This window comes from Rhinopithecus bieti, unplaced genomic scaffold (assembly GCF_001698545.2).
Source record: "Rhinopithecus bieti isolate Rb0 unplaced genomic scaffold, ASM169854v2 scaffold_64120, whole genome shotgun sequence".
In the NCBI taxonomy this organism is placed as follows: Eukaryota; Metazoa; Chordata; class Mammalia; order Primates; family Cercopithecidae; genus Rhinopithecus; species Rhinopithecus bieti.
In genome coordinates this window covers 21,929-40,822 of record NW_016824553.1, presented here as the reverse complement: position 1 = coordinate 40,822, position 18,894 = coordinate 21,929, and the positions used below count along the sequence as shown (strand labels likewise).

The 18,894-nt window shown below is 44.3% G+C and overlaps 1 long non-coding RNA gene and 2 other non-coding genes across 4 annotated transcripts; 2 read left to right on the top strand and 1 right to left on the bottom strand.

Annotated features, from left to right (window-relative positions):
• Positions 1-6,175: 6,175 nt before the first annotated feature.
• On the top strand, positions 6,176-6,247 carry TRNAC-GCA (transfer RNA cysteine (anticodon GCA)). The gene has a single exon. It is a non-coding gene; the product is annotated as a tRNA-Cys (tRNA).
• A 1,114-nt stretch (positions 6,248-7,361) lies between these two features.
• LOC108522312 (uncharacterized) lies at positions 7,362-16,641 on the bottom strand. Of its 2 annotated transcripts, XR_001883423.1 has the most exons (5): positions 16,406-16,641; positions 13,043-13,257; positions 11,895-12,066; positions 11,115-11,207; positions 7,362-9,013 (listed from the first exon to the last, which is right to left on the bottom strand). It is a non-coding gene; the product is annotated as an uncharacterized LOC108522312 (long non-coding RNA). The 2 variants fall into 2 exon arrangements; XR_001883424.1 differs by lacking the exons at positions 11,115-11,207; positions 16,406-16,641 and having other exon boundaries at positions 7,368-9,027.
• Positions 14,459-14,530, top strand: TRNAC-GCA (transfer RNA cysteine (anticodon GCA)). Its single transcript has one exon. It is a non-coding gene; the product is annotated as a tRNA-Cys (tRNA).
• Positions 16,642-18,894: the final 2,253 nt, after the last annotated feature.

Below are 18,894 nucleotides of genomic sequence, written 5' to 3'. Positions count from 1 at the left end.
TCACCACCAGGAGACTCACAGTGAGGCAAACGTTAAAGAAGTTCTTTAGGCAGAATAAAAATGATACCAGGCCAGGCATGGTGGCTCACGCCTGTAATCTCAGCATTTTGGGAGGCCGAGGCGGGTGGATCATGAGGTCAGGAGATCAAGACCATCCTTGCCAACATGGTGAAACCCTGTCTCTACTAAAAATACAAAAATTAGCTGGGCATGGTGGTGCGTGCCTGTAGTCCCAGCTACTCGGGAGGCTGAGCCAGGAGAATCTCTTGAACCCGGGAGGTGGAGGTTGCAGTGAGCCGAGATTGCGCCACTGCACTCCAGCCTGGGTGACAGAGCAAGACTCCATCTCAAAAAAAAAAAAAAAAAAAAAAAAACCAGGTGGAAATATGAATCTATAAAACGAAATAAAGAGCATCAGAAATGGTAACTATGTGGGTACATCTGTATACTTTTTCTTAAACTTTAGATCTGTTGAAAGATAACCAACTGTTTAAGCAAAAATAACAACAATGTAGTGTGATATTTGTAGCACATATCAAAGTATAATACACAATAACAATAGCACAAAGTTTGGGAGGGGAGAAATTAAAGTAGAACACTGTGAAGTTCCCAAACATGCAATGGTATCGTATCACTGGAAGATAGTCTGAGATAAGTTAAAGGTATATAGTATAGAACATAAAACAATACTAAAATAACACAACAAAAAGTTGTAGCTAATAAGATAACAAAGGAGGTAACATAAAATCATTTAAAAATAATAAATATAAAAGAAGGTAGAAATGAGGAAAAGGGGAATTTAAAAACACATGAAACACACAGAAAGTACAAATATAATATATTTAAATTTAACCATGTCATAAATCTCATTCAATGTAAATGGTCTAAACACTCATATAAATGACAAGAGATTGTCAGATTTGATTTTAAAAAATGAAACATCTACATGCTGCCCCAAAGAAATACACTTTTAATATAAAAACATAAACTAAAATATATAGCATGTTAACAGTGCTCAAAAGAAAGCTGGATTATCTACGCTAGCATTGCAAAAATTGGTTTTTAGATGAACAAATATTACCATAGATGAAGATAGTAATTCCATATTGATAAGGGGTCAATTGATCAAGAGAACATAACAATCCTAAAAGTTGATGCCCTTTATTAACAGAGATTCTAAATACATTCAGTAAAAAAGTTTCTGTATTAATTTGATTAGGATAATGGCCTCCAGCTGCATCCATGTTGCTGCAAAAGACTAGATTTTATTCTTTTTATGGCTGTGTAGTATTTCATGTTGTGTATGTACCACATTTCCTTCATCCAATCCACCATTGATGAGCACCTATGTTGATTCCATTTCTTTGTTAAATAGGCTACTTTCAAGAAAAGCATTTTATTTATTTGAGACAAGGTCTCACTCTGTCACTCAAGCTGGAGTGCAGTGGCATGATCACAGCTCACCATAGCCTCAACCTCCCAGGCTCAAGCAATCCTCCTGCATCAGCCTCCTGAGTAGCTGGGACTACAGGGGCATGCCACCACATCTGGCTAATTTTTATTTTTATTTTTGAGACAGAGTCTCGCTTTGTCGCCCAGGCTGGAGTGCAGTGGCGCAATCTCAGCTCACTGCAAGCTCTGCCTCCCAGGTTCACACCATTCTCCTGCCTCAGCCTCCCGAGTAGCTGGGACTACAGGTGCCCACCACGTCTGGCTAATTTTTTTGTATTTTTAGTAGAGACAGGGTTTCACTGTGTTAGCCAGGATGGTCGCAATCTTCTGACCTCATGATCCGCCTGCCTCCGCCTCCCAAAGTGGTGGGATTACAGGCGTGAGCCACCGTGCCCAGCCTAATTTTTGTATTTTTTTTAAGAGACAGGGTCTCACTATGTTGTCCAGGCTAAGATGCATTTTAAACATAAAAATACAGATAAGTTAAAAGTAAACAAATACAAAAATAAAGACTATGCAAACACCAATTATAAGGAAGCTAGCGAGGCTGTATTATCAAAGTAGACTTTATAATAAGAAGTATTTCCAGTGATAAAGATGGATATTTCAAAATGATAAAAGGGTTAATTCATTAAGAAGATGTAAGAATCTTAAATGTGTACATACCTAATTACAGAGTTCCAAAATACATAAAGCAAAAACCAAGGGAAGCATAAAGAAAATTGACAAATTCACAATTATAACTGGAGATTTTAGTACTTTCCTTAGTAATGAGTAACACAAACAAGCAAAAAAGTCAGTAAGAATATAGATTTAAACCACACTATTAACCAACTTAGTTAAACTGCACTTACATAACACAACATCCAACTATACAATACACTTTGTTTTCAAATGCATATCAAATATTTACCAACATAGACCGTATGTTGGGCCATAAAATAAGTCTGAATCAATTTTAAAAGCTTTAAATCATACAGAGTATGAACATCTATGAATGTGTCTCCTGGTGCACATGTAGAAGAGTTTCTATAGAGCATATGCCCAAGAGAGAAATGAGGATATATGCATGACTAGCTTTACTAAATAATGCTAAACTGTTTTTCAAAGAAGTTACACAGTTGTATGCTCTTACCAGCAGTGTGGAAGAGCTCTCATTGGTTTACATCATTGGAGTAGAAAATGTACTCTGACACCATGGAGTGCCAGGAAATTTAATTTCTTACTTTGGTGACGGCTGTAACATGGTATTCCATTTTAAATTGCGTTTACCTGATTACCACTGAGGTTGAGCATTTTGTATACGTCTAGTGGTCTTTCCTGTTACTTCTAAGAAATGCTTGTCAAGTTCTTTGCTTATTTTTCTCCTCTCTTTTTGCCTATTTTCTTATCAATATAGTCTGTATTCTGGATAGAAATCCTTTTTTGATTACCTGGTTGTGCCAGAAATTAAACCATATTGTCTCTTAGCTCTGAGCCCACCCTTCTTGACCCTGCTTACTGAGGCTGTGGCACTCTGCAAACTATATTTCTCATCTACCTGCTGGCTTCCTGCAGGTTCTGCTAATTGAGGCAATAGATGAGGATGGGAAGGCAGAAAGAGAAGAATGGGACTTGCTTTTGTCCCATTTGTTGTTCCCATTAGTGCAGCCCCAGCAATGACTCTTAATGCTGGAAGCAGTGGGTCTAGTGCCAGCTTCCTTATGGCACTCCCGGAACCACCCTCATTGGCAGTGCTCTACCTTGGGAGACCCACACTCTGAGCTCCTGAGTCACTGGCACCAGCTGGGCAGCACCCCATCCTCACAAGTGTGAGGTCCAACTCTTCAGAGCCCCTGTTCCACACTTCTCTATTCTGATAACTGCAGCCTCTTCACTTTTTCTCTCAAAACTAGCAGAAGGAGACAGTTGCTTCCAGGCGTTATTATCTCTGCATCACCTTGGGGTTCTCTTTGCCTTTTCATTTCATGAATAGCTATTTAACCAATACGTTATAATAAATTCTTTCTGTTGAAATGCCTAGTTTCTGATTTCTTATTCTACCTTGGCTAATACAATGATTAACAAACCTCTCCTCCTGTTGTGTGACTCACCTTTTCACTCTCTGAGGACTTTTAGAACACGGATGTTTCTTAACTGCAATGAATCAGAATGGATTAATACATGGATTAATATGTCATTTTTTATATTGTCTTAATTTTAAAATCCTTTTTCTACTCCAATATCATAAGAATTTCCTCTATTTTCTAAATTTTTAAAAGTTTTTTTATATTTAGGTCTTGAATCCTCTTGGAATTTATTTTGCAAATGAATATCTAATTGTCCTAGCACCTTTTTATCAGAAATTTCACCCTTTCTTCACTGGTCTACAATGCTGCCTCTCTCATATATCAGGTTTCTATCTATGGATAAGTCAATTTTTAGAATCCCCATTCTCTTCATTAGTTTTGTTTGTGTACCCTTGCGCCAATACTACACGGTCTTATAGCATTATAATAGTCTTTATATCTGGTAAAGCTAGTTTCCTTGCCTATTTTTTTTCAGATAAACTCTACCTATTCCCAACTCTTTCTTTTCCCACATTTTTTTTTTCTTATTTATTTATTTATTTATTTATTTTTTGAGATGGAGTCTCACTCTGTTGCCCAGGCTGGAGTGCAGTGGCATGATCTCGGCTCACTGCAAGCTCTGCCTCCCGGGTTTATGCCGTTCTCCTGCCTCAGCCTCCCGAGTAGCTGGGACTACAGGCGCCCACCACCACGCCCGGCTAATTTTTTGTATTTTTTAGTAGAGAAGGGGTTTCACCACGTTAGCCAGGATGGTCTCGATCTCCTGACCTCGTGATCCACCCACCTCGGTCTCCCAAAGTGCTGCGATTACAGGCGTGAGCCACCGCACCCAGCCTTCCCACATAATTTTTAACATTAGTGTGTCAATTACTATAAAAATCACTATTAGGATTTTGATTGCAATTGCATTAAATCTGTAAATTTGGAGAGCAGTATCTTTACAAAATTGTTTTGTCCTATCCAAAACCAAAGCATACTTCTCTAGTTATTTAAGTGCCCTTTAAATATCTTTCAATGAAGCTTTAAAACAGTTTACACAGAGGTCTTGTACAACTTGTATTTATTCCTCGGGATCCTGTATTTTTGTTACTCTATCAAGAAATTTCATTTCTAACTGTTACTGGTGTGTGGAAATATATTTGATTTAAAATAAGTTTATTGTATAATTTATTTGAATTAAAATTAGTAATTCAGATAATCTGTAGATTACTTCGTGTTTTCTATATAATCACAGTGTCACTGAAATAATGTATGTTTTGTTTTTTTCATTCCACTGAAAAAACCCTACTTTTTTGGTCTTAAATGCACTACCTCTAGCTCTTGGTGGTTTTAAATAGAAACAAAGCTACCACGCATCTTTGTCATTTCCAGTTTTTAAGAGAATGTTTCTAACGTTGCACCATTAAGTATGATGGTTGCTGGTTGCAGATTTTTGGACTTTTTAAAGAGTCTTATTGTTTAACAAGAAGAATTTTAACATGAGGATTTCTTTAATTCCTTCCTTGCCTTTTCCCTTTTCAGTAAGAGAGGACCATTGCTGGGGGAGCCAGAAGACCAACAAGAGAGAGTAGCCAGTGACAGAGCTCCACGTGGCTGTGAATTGGCTCATCTCCTCCAGCAAGAAAGATGGAATCAGAGCTCAGAAGAATATGCATGCTCAGGTTTGGAGAACTGAACACCAAAATAGCAACACAGTTCATTTGACTGGTGCTACCTCAAGTAATTTATATTAACTCTCTTCTTAGTTATCCTTGCCAGTTTTGCTGTCTTTACTTCCCCCCAATAAATATTTATTGCATCCCAACTTTTATGCTCAATGTTGTGTCTGGCACTGTAGAAAGACACAAAGAGATTGAATTTTCCTTTGTGAGCCTCTGTGCATTCTAAGCTTTGGTCTCCGTGACACAGTTATCACAGGCACTGCCACCATCTCATTTGACCCTTTGGGTGGGTGTCCTTTCTCCACATTTTTGAGATCTGTATGGCCTTTTAATGTCAGAAGTGGCCTTAATGTAGGATGTTGGCCAAGGGCCAGGTTCACTTTGCAGGACTCGTGTTGCTGTGCTTCCGGGCAGGGCTTCGCCCAGCAGAGGAGACATTTCTGGTCCTTGCTGCTTCAGTTGTGCTTCTGGCCTGAGGCCCTTTGGGACAGCTGGGGAAGCTTCCTGAGCTCCATCATGGATTCAAATAATTCCAGTTATTGGTGTGGGCTTTCCTGGGTTCAGTCAAGACCCTGCAAAAAACCAAGAACAGCTGAGATGAGAATAAAAAGAGAGGAGATGGGCAGAAGAGCCCCCAAATCCATCCACTGGGGTAGGGGTGAGGGTGAAAAGAAAGGATGTGGGGACACATTCATGTTAGTGGACATTAAGGAGGAGATGAAGGAAGAAAGGAATGGCCCTGCTCTTGGCAATGATTCTTCAAGCAGGTGTCTTCAAAGTGGTCCTAGGACGAGATGGAAGTGAGCCAAGGAGGCTTCCAGGGGCCCAAGTAGGGAGGGATTAATGAGGAAGAAGAGGGCAAAAGGTCTAATTTGCTGTGAGGCAAAATGTCCAAATCTCTAAAACTTTCTAAGAGTCCATGTAAATTTCAGTGCATAGATGTGTGTTGCAACACACGTGAAAAGGTATTTAGTAAAGGTTTCTAAAAGCTGAGGGGGTATAGCTCAGGGGTAGAGCATTTGACTGCAGATCAAGAGGTCCCTGGTTCAAATCCAGGTGCCCCCTGGAAAGAGTCTCTTTTTAGTACCTGCATCTCTTTTCAGTACCACATACCAATTGGTACCTTCAGGTTGCCCCAGGTCCTATGGCAGGTTGAGGGGAGGTTCCTGGGAAGGAAGTAGAGGGAAAAGAGATGGAAAGGAATCTAGTCATCTTTTGGGTTGGGGCAATGGAAAGTCCCAAAACCAGGAATGTGGTTCTAGCTATGATCTTGTTATTAAGGGATGTGTGAACTCAGGCAGGCCTTTAATTAGTCTTTGTTTTTTCTTTCAGGCATGTAACATGCAAGTATAGACTGAAATCAAAGTTGCCAAACACGTCTGAGCACCAGAATGACCTGGGAGTGTGGTCAAGTATACAGATTCTGATTTGTTAGGTGTGAGAAGTTTCATTTTTCTTTCATTTCATCCTCCCACATCACAGAAACACCAGATGATCTCCTGGGCCGCAAAATTCAGCAACCACTTATGAAGCAGATTCGCCACGTACCAGTTATTAATCTGCAGTTTGTACCACTTGCTCGAGTCCAGTGACACAGAACCCTCATATAGCAAGTTAAGCAAAGCAACTTTATTCCTTACAGGCAGGCAAGGGACAACAGAAGCCTGGGATTTAAGGTGAGCTGGTTCCCCAAGGCTCAGGAAGCTGCCCAGGGCAGATGGAGTCTCACCTGTGTGTCCCACTTCACACTGCAGCTGAGGGACCCTGAACACCCTCTGCTCTCAGTTTTATACCCCAAGGGCAATTTGGATCACTGGGCTAAAGCATAGCAGGACATCCTGTGCTAGGTGTGATGGGAACAGAGTCCAGGTTTAGGACAGTTCCTCCTCATCTAAGGACAACACTCCCAGCACATTCTCTAGTTATTCTGAGAACTACAACCAAGAAAAGAGGGAAGCGCTGGGTTGGTCAAGGCCATCCGGGTACTTGTCCTGCTGGGTCATTTAAAAAGCTTTTCTAGGATAATGTTGGCTTTCCAAGTGGTTTTCCAAGCTGATGTCTTTCCCATTGAGAAGAAGCTGCAGGCCTGTGGACTGCCAGGTGGGAGGAGTTTGGGGTTTAGAGGAAAGAGGAGAGCAGGAATGGGTTGTTTGCAGTGGGGCTGTTCCCATGGACTGACCAAGAAGAAATCGAGGTGCTGATGGGGCCGCACAGGTGCTTATCAGAAACAGCTATAACAAGTGAGGGGTGTAACTGAAGGCAGTGCCTTTGCCTGCAGGCCAAGCGGTCTCTGGTTCAAATCCATGTGCCTCCCACCCCACTTCAGTTTTCTATTTACTGAACAAAAGCCTTTTCACCTCTGGGGTCTGTTATACTGGAATCTTCCTGCAAGGAGAGAAGAGAGAATAGACAGCATAGAGCTTTGCCAGGAAGCCTCTCCAGTTTCTTGTAGGTCCCAGTGAACTTCTCCACGTGACTCTGTCCCCTCATTAACCCTTATCCTCAGGGCCTTGAAATGGGCCCAATTGTCTCACAGAACTGATGTTTATGGTTTCTCTTAAATAAACCTAGAAATTGACCCTCTCGGTCTTGAAACCCAAGGAGAAATTTACATTTGTGTTATCTGAATTCCTTTCTCAGGAAACCAACCAGCAATCCTCCCAGAGAGTATCAAGAAAGTGAAATTTACCAGATCCCCACATCTGGAAAGTGAGAGGCCAGATCCCTCACCCATCATGATTGCCTAGGTGACCACCTACTGCCTGTTGGCCAACTCCTCTTCCTTGCCCCTCCCTAATCCGTTTTCCCACATATAGTTACATTTCTTCCCTGCTATGTAAACCCCTAATTTTAGTCAGTCAATGACAATGGATTTGAGACTGATCTCCTGTTCATCCTGTCTATAGCACCTGGATAAAGCCTTATTCCCTGGCAATACTCATCTCAGTGACTGGCTTTCTGTGAGATGAGCAGCAAGACCTAGATGGAACCCCTGGTGTTTCGGTAACAGCCTTGCAACTTTCACTTTCCCTGTGGGAATGCTCATCTTCACCACACAGGGCCATCCCCTGGAGGCGCAGGTAGCGATTTGACTCCTCTGGAATCCTCACCCCCAGGGACTGCGTAGCATAGGGCCTTGCCTGGAGCAGATCCCATGGTTGCAGCTGCTCCACCCTGCGCTGCTCTGGTAGGGTCTGTCCAGAGTGAAGGAACTAAAGGAAGAGTGGTGAGGAGGGCTCCTAAGTGGCAAAATGACTGCCAGGGAAGTGGCTGTTACAGGCAGGGGTGTGCAAGCTACTTTCAGTCAGGAGGCCCCACACTATGCCCTGGGGCTACTTCCCTGCCCCTTGCGTTTCTGAAGCCCCAGCATCTGCTTCATAAACACCAGACGTGCATGTAGGGGCATCTGTTTCCCACCTGAGCAGAGGCTCCCAGTGCCCACGGGGGTGAATGAGCGGCAACGTCTTCTCAGGGAGGTGAACAAGGTGAACTGCTTTAACACTGACCGTTGGAATCTGGGAGAAAGACTGAAAGAAGCAGTGGTTTCCCGTGTCTGAGTGCTCAATTATTCCTTGTGGCAGTATCCCGCGGATGATTGGTTGTTGCTTGCGGGCTTTCTTATTTCAAGTCAATAAAACCACATCCTTACCAATAGGGAGACATCTATTCAATTCCTTTCTGCAAGCGGTGTCAGACTTCCACCTGTGGGTTCGCTGCCTCATTTTGTATTACTCGAAATTCTTATTTGGGACTCGGGAGACCTCTCTTGCCCAGCATGCCCTGTTGGGCTGACTCCATTCGGTCTCTCCATAGAGTTAAAAGCAACAACAGCTAAAAGCGAAGATCTGAAACAAACAAAAAATAACTAATTTTTAAACAAAGAAAAAAAAGCAAAGATCTGAACCCAATTCTGCTTAATCCCTAGCAGATTTTTTCTCCCTAAACAAGAGTATAATAGTTCACAATAATTGTAGCTGCAATCTGCTTACTCCCATAAAACATTAGCCTAAGAGACAAACACTGCCACTTTCTAAGGTGCAAGTCAATTTCTTTTCAAGTTTTGAAGAGTGCGGAAGTTGGAACCTCAGGTAGGAAGCCTGACCTTGCTCTTGCAGAGCTATAGGCAGGGGCCGTGCAGGCAGAAGGAGCCTCAGTAGAGGCCAGCATCAAGTGCGTGCCCTGGAGTGCCTGGGGACGGGGAGCCTGGGGAGTGGAGCAGGAAAGGTGGGGCAGACAGTAGCAGGGGAACAGGATGCTAAAGATGGAAGGGCTTTATAGTCGCCACACAGAATTTGGTTCCATGCAATGCAGCTCAGAGCTACCCTCCATCCTTTTTCAGCTCTCCAGACTTCTTTTTCCCCTATGCCCTCTGCATCCAGGTCTCTCACTGGGCTCCACAACAGCACTCTGGCTGTGTGTACCCTTCCCTCCTCCCCACTTCACCTCCAGGCCACCTAACCCCTAGGTCCCCTCCAGGAAGGGGAGCCCCATTAGACTAATACCTCCAGCCCCCATAAGCAGCTCAGGAGAGGGATGGGCCTGCGGGGCTGGACAGCCCTGAGTGTACCTGACTCTCCAGAGACCACGGGCCAGGCAGAGGCCTTGTCTGCTTTATGCCAGGATCTCTGATTTGGGCTGGCGGGAAAACAGTGCATAGCCCCCAAGATGACTGCCCTTCTCCTTTGGAGGAGCACTGGGCAATTTAATTAACTCCTATTTTTTTGAGGGCCCAAGAATAAAAGCTTCTTTTTGGGGTAACCCATGAATCTCTGGGATGCTATATTCATCTGGACTTTCCAGTGAGACATGAGATTTGAACAATGGTGTGGGACGAAGGCCCAAGTGGGGAGGAGGAAGAAGTGGGAGCTTGGGATGAGGCACACATCCAGTCTGAAGTAGGCTTCATTAAGGTTCCACAATGCACACAGGTGACCCTTGAGCAATGAGGGAATTAGGGGTGTTGACACCACACCCCGCGCCCCACCAACTTGCAGTCAGAAATGCGGATATAACTTTTGACTCCCCCAAAATGTAACTACTAATAGCCTACTGTTGACTGGAAGCCTTTCTGATAACATAAACAGTCAATGAACACATTTTGTATGTTCTGTGTTTTATATACTGTATTCTTACAATAAAGCTAGAGAAAAGAAAATATTAAGAAAATCATAAGGAAGGGAAAATTTATTTCCTATAGAATAAGTGGAAGTGAAGTGGATCATCATAGAGGTCCTAATCTCTGTCATCTTCACAGAGCAGGCTGAAGAGGAGGAGGAAGAGGAGGGGTTGGACTTGCTGTCTGGGGGGCAGCAAAGACAGAAGACAATCTGTCTGTTAAGTGGACCCACAGTTCAAGCCTGTGTTGTTCAAAGTCAACTGTAGTTTTACTTACAGACTTTACAGATTCAGGACCAGGCTTCCTGGGTCAAAGTAATGAGAAGTGCAGAACCATCTTTGCTGACTAAACCCAAGTCCAGCTGAGGGGCGCTTGGACTGGAAGCAAGGCCTCTTGGTCCGCACTCAGCTACTGCACTCTGGCACTGGCACCTGGGCTGGCTGAGCAGTATCTCTGACTCTGGGAGTTGAGTCCCATGCTCTTGTTGTCTGCAGCTCTTTCTTCACACCCAGAGTGGCTCTGGTTTACTAACAGGACTGCTCCCCTGCTAAGAGGACACCTTGCTTCCCTTTCAGTCACCTCTTCCGGCCATTTCAGCCAGCCCTCCTCAGCCTGAAGTCTTCAGCTCCTTGGAGGGCAGGTGGATAGAGAAACTAGAACCACTTTCTCAGATCTCACTTGGGCTCTTCTGGTACCTAGGGAGCTACTGTAATTTGAAAATCAGCTCACCCTCTGGGCGTGTCTGTCTGCAGAAGGTGCGTGCTCTAAGAGGCGGTTTGTGCATGTGTTGCTGAAGGGGACTTAGGAAGTGCTTACCTTTATTCGAGATGATGGGGAATCTTCCAGAACAGATATGACCACTGGGAACAGTGACCTACTAAGCTGATGGTTACGGAAAGCTGGGGCTGCCTAGAAACATACATGAAAGGGAAGGTACTGTGACTCGGTGTTTGTTCCTCCCAGCAGGACCTGAATAATCCCTGGAGAGGGGCTCTGCTGTTGGGCAGGCAGAGGCCAGGACGCTCTGGCCCAGTGCAGCAAACCCTCCAACCTAACATCGGCCTTGCTGCAGACCCCCCTGCCTGTTCTGATGTGGGAAGGGGTCCTGATTACTGAGTGTGAATAGTCCTCTAATTGGGAATATCTAGAGTTGTGAAATAATGTTCATTTTTTGAAACTGTGGCTTTGGGTGAAATTCAAACATTGCAGAAAGGTGAGACCTAAACATGGTGCTTATGCTGAGACTCTGCTTGGGGGGCCCACCTGAGCAGCCAGCCAGCCCCCACCCTGATTATATTGCCACTGGGTTACAAGGCATGGAGTGTCTCAGGCTCATCACAGGTAGGGGTGTGCAGTGAGAATAAAACGGGAGTCATGGGCTTTTCATGGAGATCCAGAAATAATCAGACAGCTGAGGCCTTTGAAGCCTCAAAAGGACTGTGACTTTTGACATCACCAACAAAGCTTTAGGACTCAGGCCTAGGTCACCCCTTCTCTACCAGAGTTCATTGATAGCCGACCTGATCAATGGCTGTTCTTCTATAAACACCTGTACCATATTACTCGTAGTTTCCGATCACTAATCACTCAACATACTCATATCTTTTATGGCCATTCTTTGTGCGTCTTTTCATCTTCCCCCTCTGCTATCAGCTCCTCTTCTCTTTCTTGGCATCTGTTAAGTCAACCATCTTGAAAAGAGAGAATCTAATTGGTCATTATCCCTGTGTGGGCAGAACTGCAGGTCACTGGTTCACTTGTATATTAGCTGGGAAGAGAGGAAAACATCAAAGAAAGTAATTAATATTCTGAGAGAAATATGAAAAAATATTTCATCTATTAAACAAGGCACATAAAAGGGTCAATTACAGAACAGATAACTTAGAAATTAAGAAAAAAGGATAGAAGATATAAAAATTAAATAGAAAATTTGAAAATAAAGCTGAGGCAGTTTCCCAGAAAGTAAAATAAAACAAAAGACAAAGGAAAAGATAGTAAGAGAGATAAAAATAAGAAAGTTAGAAGTTAAAACCAAGATGTATAAAAACCAACTAAATAGGCTTGGCACGGTGGCTCACACCTATAATCCCAGCACTTTGGGCAACCCAGGTAGGAGGATCACTTGAGGCTAAGAGTTGAAGACCAGCCTGGACAACATGGTGAGGTCCCTATTTCTACAAAAAAAAAAAAAAAAAAATCAGTTGGTCACCGTGGGGTGTGTCAGTAAGCCTAGCCATTTAGGAGGCTGAGGTGGGAGGATCACTTGAGGTCAGGGGTTTAAGGTTATGGTGAGCAAGACACTGTCTCAAAACAAACAAAAACTAATAAAAGTCCCAGAAAGAGAACATGATGGAAAGGACATTATACAAGAACATTACTCATAATGAAAGGACTTGGCTTGCATTAGAAAAGATTCTCCAAATGCCCAACGAAATGAATGAAAAATTATCTTCATCAAGTGTATCATAGTGTGATTACAGAATACCAGGACAAAAGGGAAGATCTTCAAAACTTAGCGAGTAAAAGAAACAGGTGATACACAAAAGACAGAGGATCACAATTGCACTTGACTTTCCTATAGCAATACTAGACACTAGAAGGCAACAGAAACAATCCTTCACAATATGCAGGATTACAAGTTGAAACTAGAAATCTATGTCTGTCCAGACTGCTAATCAAGTGTATAGGTGGAATTATGGACATTTTTAGGCATGCAAGGTCTTACAAAATTCACCTCTACTCACCATTCCCAGAAAACAACTGGAGGACATCCTCTGCCAAAATGAGGAAGTAAATTAAGAAACATTCAAGACGTGGAATCTAGGAAAAAGGGACTTGCACACAGAAGACAGAGATGGAAAGAATGTCCTGGTAAGGGTGGAGGAAGTCCCAGGGCATGGGCTGAGCAGCAGACTTTCCAGGGCAACCAGAACAAACAGAGCAGGAAGCCGGAGAGCTACTGGAAAACAAGAAGTGAAAATGTTAATGATCTAACAGCTTTTACAATGTGGTAAATTGATTTGACAGGCATTTCACGGAGCAATGAAAGGCTGTGGAAAATCGTAGATATTCCAAGAAAACCAAGTGGTTGAAAATGTGAGAGACTATCAGTAACTTGAGGAAAAAAAAAGTTCCATCAGAACTCTTAGTTCAGCTTAGGATTATGTACATTGGCCATAAACACTATTAACTAATCATAATAATTAAAACATGGAAGATAAAATTGAATAGAAAGTAAATATACAGCATTTTATCTAAGAAGTTGATATATGGTAGGTATATTGGTAAACAGAAAAGAAGGCACATGAATGATAATCCTCACCTACAAAAATAAGTCAGCTAATGATGTCTAAATTTGATTAGACATACCATATTATGACATACTTATATTACTCAAAATTACAGAGGCAAATAGACTAAAAGAAACAGTCGAAAGGGTGGAGAGTGGCTGCCTCTGGGTGGCAAGAGGAAAATAAAAAGGACTGAGGTTTCTTTTATTATAAGCTTTAAAAGCAATATTTGACTTTCAAAATAGTTGCACAAGATACTTAGATTAAAACAAAAGTGTATGTAAGGTTTAAAATAGCCTTGCACTGGGAATGGGGGTGTAGTTCAGTGTAGAGTTTTCCACACTAGCAGCGGAGTTTTCTGGCCAAAACCTGGAGGAGCTGTGTGGTCCTCATGCTATGTTGTCTCCATGATGCTTCCCAGGACTACTCTCCGATCCATGTCAGAGGTGGGGAACTTCCCCAACTTCGCCAACTGTTTCATGAACTGGATTTAAGGCAAAGATCCCAGACTGAGAGATATCTTTATATGTCGGTATGCATGTGTCTCAATTTGTGTCTCCAAACTGCTATTTTATAGTGTAAACAAGAAGAAATCAGACATGTAGACCTAAAGGCTGTTCCAGCAGTAAATGGGAACACTCCTCCCAGCTGCTCCCGTCACCACAGACTGAGGGAAAGCGGGGAGATGTGCAGGTATGTGAGCAGGGGCTAGGGTTTGGGAATTGGGGATGGACTTTTCTGGGGTGAGTTTGTGGTAAAATCAGTTGCTGGTCTTACTCTCTAAAAGCAAGCAGGAACTTTCAATGTGCTGTAGGACTGCTGGGTGTGATTACCACCATGAAAGGTGCTTATTAAACACTCATGACAAGTAGGGGTATAGCTCAGGGGTAGAGCATTTGACTGCAGATCAAGAGGTCCCCAGTTCAAATCTGGGTGCCCCTACTGCACTTTTCTATTCATACAAGCTGTTATGTTCTTCACAGAAGCCTGTTGGTCATATTCCAAGTTTTCTGCCTTCATCGCATTCCACCTTGATTTTTCCTGGAACCGGAAGCTACAGCTCAGGCCTACCCAGGCTGGCACCCTGCCTGGGTAACTTGCTCATCTCTTCGGCAGCAGCCAGTTCGCATGGGTATCGCCTCATATTCCTTGGTATCCAGCTCGGCTGCTCGCCCCATACATGTAATTTGCTCCAGCTGTGCATGGGCAGAATAGCATCTGGGTTTTTCCAGGGCAGATGCAGAGAGTAGTACTACAGGCAGGTTTCGCCAGAAACAGACAAGGAATGGTATCCCAAGTTATCAGCCCTCGCTGGCTCCTTCCCACAGCAGCAGTTTGTGGCAGCTGGAGTCGGTGGCCAGACGCTGGGGAAAGAGCACATCACAGCAGGCAGCGTTGCGCACATAGGGGGGCAGATATTTCCCCCTGGAGAATTGGTTTCTGCCCACGGGCCAGAGGCTCACTCAGCGAACCCTTGGCTTCAAGCCTTGTAGGACCAAAAAGGCCTGGGCTGCAGGCTACATCTAACAAGGGAGATATGAGGTTGGGCTGGCCAGTGTTCTGCAGTGCTGCCCCTGCAGACCCAACTCCTGTAGCTCTGTGGCTGCAGTTGAATTTCAGCCCACTCTGTGACTGTGGCCCAAGGCTTGGAGGTAGGGGATTAGACTCAAGAAAGGATTTGGAATTCCAACTTTGTTCTGTGGGCCACAGGGAGTCCTGTGTGCTGCAATGAAGAACCAGGTCAGATCCTTTGTCTAAGGAGGTCATTTAGAAGACATTATAGATACTGGTTTGGAGTTTGCCAAAAGACAAGGACAGGAACTGGTGTTATTTTTTGAACACCTACTATGCCCTACTATGTGCTAATATCATGCTAGGCAGTTTATCATCAGTTATCATATTTGTCCATTCTGTCTTCACTGCAAGAAAAAGGAATTCAGGCTGGGAGGTCAGATCAGAATCCGTGGACTGTTTCGGAGACCAGTGGCCAGCTCTTGGGTTAACCCCAAAAAACAATGGGAAATGGCTGGGGGTTCTGCAGGCAGCTTCCATCCTTTTCTCCTGTTCATGGCTCCACCCAGGTACAGGTCTGGTGAGCGGCAGAGCTGAGGGAAGGTGTCTAGCTGTGAATCAGGTCTGGCAGCTTCCAGAAAGTCAGTCCTGGAGGGAAGCCATCTTGTAATTTTACAAAGCTGAGTGCTCCCACACTGATGAAAGGTATGAATTAGGTAACCTTAGTGTGCCATGGGGGTATAGCTCAGGGCTAGAGCTTTTTGACTGTAGAGCTAGAGGTCCCTGGTTCAAATCCAGGTTCTCACTTCTGTTAAGTTTAATTTTGGTAGAGAACTTTATCCACATACATCTTAGATTGGCATGAGCCACACTGATGTTCCTTCTAGCTGTATGGGGTTTGCCTCCTTAATCCATTATAATCATCCAGATGCCCTGAAGGCTGCCTCGTCTTGCAATCCCCCACCTCATTAGTACAGTGCACTCAAAGCAGGTCTCAGGAATTGCTCAGTAGATAGCCCTTCCGACCTCCCTAGCCACTCCCTCCATGCTCCTCCCCTCCAGCTCCTCTCTCCATCTTCCATCCCATACTCCTGGTCAAGGAGAAATGGTGCTTGTTTCGGTCCAGAGCCAGCCACAGAGTGCAGAGCTGCATTTCTGAATTCTTAGAATTGGCAGGCTAAGGTTTGAGGGGTAGGAACTTCAGTGTCATGAGGCTGTGCTAACAAGGACAAGTACAACTTGGAGGAGAATACTTGAGGAGGCTGAGGCTGTCAGGAGAGTCACAGTTGAGTCACAGTCATTTACTCACTGAATGTCACCTATTGAAGAGGCGCCAAGCAGTTTGCCCCGCTCTGGAATTATGAAGATCACATGTTCCTTGCATACATCTGGCAGCAGTGGGAAAACCTCAGAAGCTCCTGTGGGATGTCTGATTTCTATTCCAAGAGGCAGGCCCTCCTGGACACCCGCTGGGGCGTGTGAGGTGAGTGACACCTCGCATAAGTTACTCAACCTCTGCTGGGCCTCAGTTTCTACATCTGTCAAATGGAAGATAATAATCCTACCAACTCATAGGTTTCCTTGGTGAGGGTTTAAAGCACATAGAACAATGCCTGGCTGTGTCTGGTGGCTCATGCCTGTAATCCCAGCACTTTGAAAGGTCGTGGCAGGTGGATCACCTGAGGCCAGGAGTTTGAGACCAGCCTGGCCAACATGGTGAAACCCCGTCTCTAATAAAAACACAAAAATTAGCCAGGCATGGAGGCAGGTGCCTATAATAACAGCTACTCAGGAGGCTGAGGCACGAGAATCACTCAAACCCAGGAGGTAGAGGTTGTAGTGAGCCAAGACTGTGCCACAGACATCCAGTCTGGGTGACAGAGGGAGACTCTGTCTCAAAAACAAAACAAACAAACAAAAAACACCACCAAAAAAACAGTAAGGAGTCAGCATGGAGATCTGAAACAGACAGAGATTTTTTAGTCTGCAGTCTAATGCACTAGATCCAAGACGTTATTTGACATGTCACCCAACATGTGAATGACCGTATTTTTCTGACTAGTCCCCTCCCTCCCTTCCCCTCCTCTCCATTTTCTTCCCTTTCCTTTTTCCTTACCTCTCCTTTTCTTTTTTCAAGCTGTCTCACTCAGCTCAGGTCCAGCTCAGACTGGAGCACAGTGCCATGATCATAGCTCACTGCAGCCTCCAACTCCTGGGCTCCAGCAATCCTCCCACGTCAGCCTCCTGAATAGCTAGGACTACAGGCATGAGCAACCATGCCCAGCGAATTGTTTTTAATTTTTAATTTTTTATAGAGACAGAGGTCTCACTCTGTCACCTATACTATAGCGCAGTGGTATAGGTCATGGCTTACTGTACCCTCAAACTTTTGGGCTCAAGCAATCCTCCTGCCTCAATCTCCCCAGTAGGTAGGACTACAAGCCAGTGCCACATGTCCAGCTCATTTTTTTATTTTTTAATTCATAGAGGTGGGGTCCTGCTATGTTTCCCAGGCTAATCTAGACCTAGGAATCTCAAGCAATCCTCCATGTCTCAGCCTCCCAAGAGCTGGGATTACAGGCATGAGAAACCATGTCCAGCCATAACTAGTATTTCTTCAGTGTTGAAACCACAGCTATGACATTGCCATCTTACATAAGCAGGGTTGACCCACCCCACTGAAAATGTGTCTCTCTTCCTGCTGCCTACTCCCCTTCCACCAAGGCCACGGAACCCTCAGCCAGTAACCCTGCAGCCTCCTCTCCCTCATCTTTCTCCCTCTGGGTAAGAACAAAACTCCAGAGAGCTATTGACCTGTACAGAGTCAGCAGTCAACCCCCTCAATTAAATTTCTCAAATATTTAGTAACCAAGAGGCCAGCCTTTGTGGGAGGATAGAGATGAGTGAAATCTAGCACAAATCATCGCTGTTCTCTCTTAGAAGCTCTCAATCTAGTGAGGAAAAGTGATGTGCAACAAAAAATGACATTAGCTGCGATAGAAAACAGTGTGGACTACAGCCAGGATACCTCTGGATGTGGACTTAGTGACAGCTCTGCAGAGATAGTGAGCATCAGTGAGGTCTTGAAGGTGAGTGTGTGGGAAGGGCATGCTAGACAGAAGATGCAGAGGAACAAAGATGCAATGTTGTTGGAGTGCTTTCTGGGTCTAAAAGAAAGACCCAGGTGTGTGTGCCTGGGTGTGTGTGCACCTGTGTGTGTTCGTGCCTGCAGGTATGCCTGCTTTCATACGGAGTAGATCAGAAGTGTTTTAGTGATGAGTGTGCAGAGCAGGGGTTGGGAGGACTGTGACTGCAGCCTAAGGCTTGGAAGTGGGTGACTAGACTCAAGACTCTGCACCTATGAGATGTTTTGGAATTCCAACTGTTCGTTTTTTGAGATGGAGTCTCACTCTGTCACCCAGGCTGGAGTTCACTGGTGCGTTCTCAACTCACTGCAACCTCCGCCTCCCGGGTTCATGGGATTCTCCTGCCTCAGCCTCCTGAGTAGCTGGGATCATAGGCATGCGCCACCACACCAGGCAAATTTTTGTATTTTTAGTAGAGACGGGGTTTCACCGTGTTGGCCAGGTTGGTCTTGAACTCCTGACGTCAGGTGATCTACCCGCCTTGGCCTCCACAGTGCTGGCATTACAGGCGTGAACCATCGTGACTGGCTGAATTCTGAGTTTGTTTTGGGGGCTACAGGAGTCCTGTGCCCTAAAATGAAGCAACCAGGTCAGGTCACTTGTTTCAGGAGGTCATTTCGGAGACATTACAGAGAATGATTTGGAGTT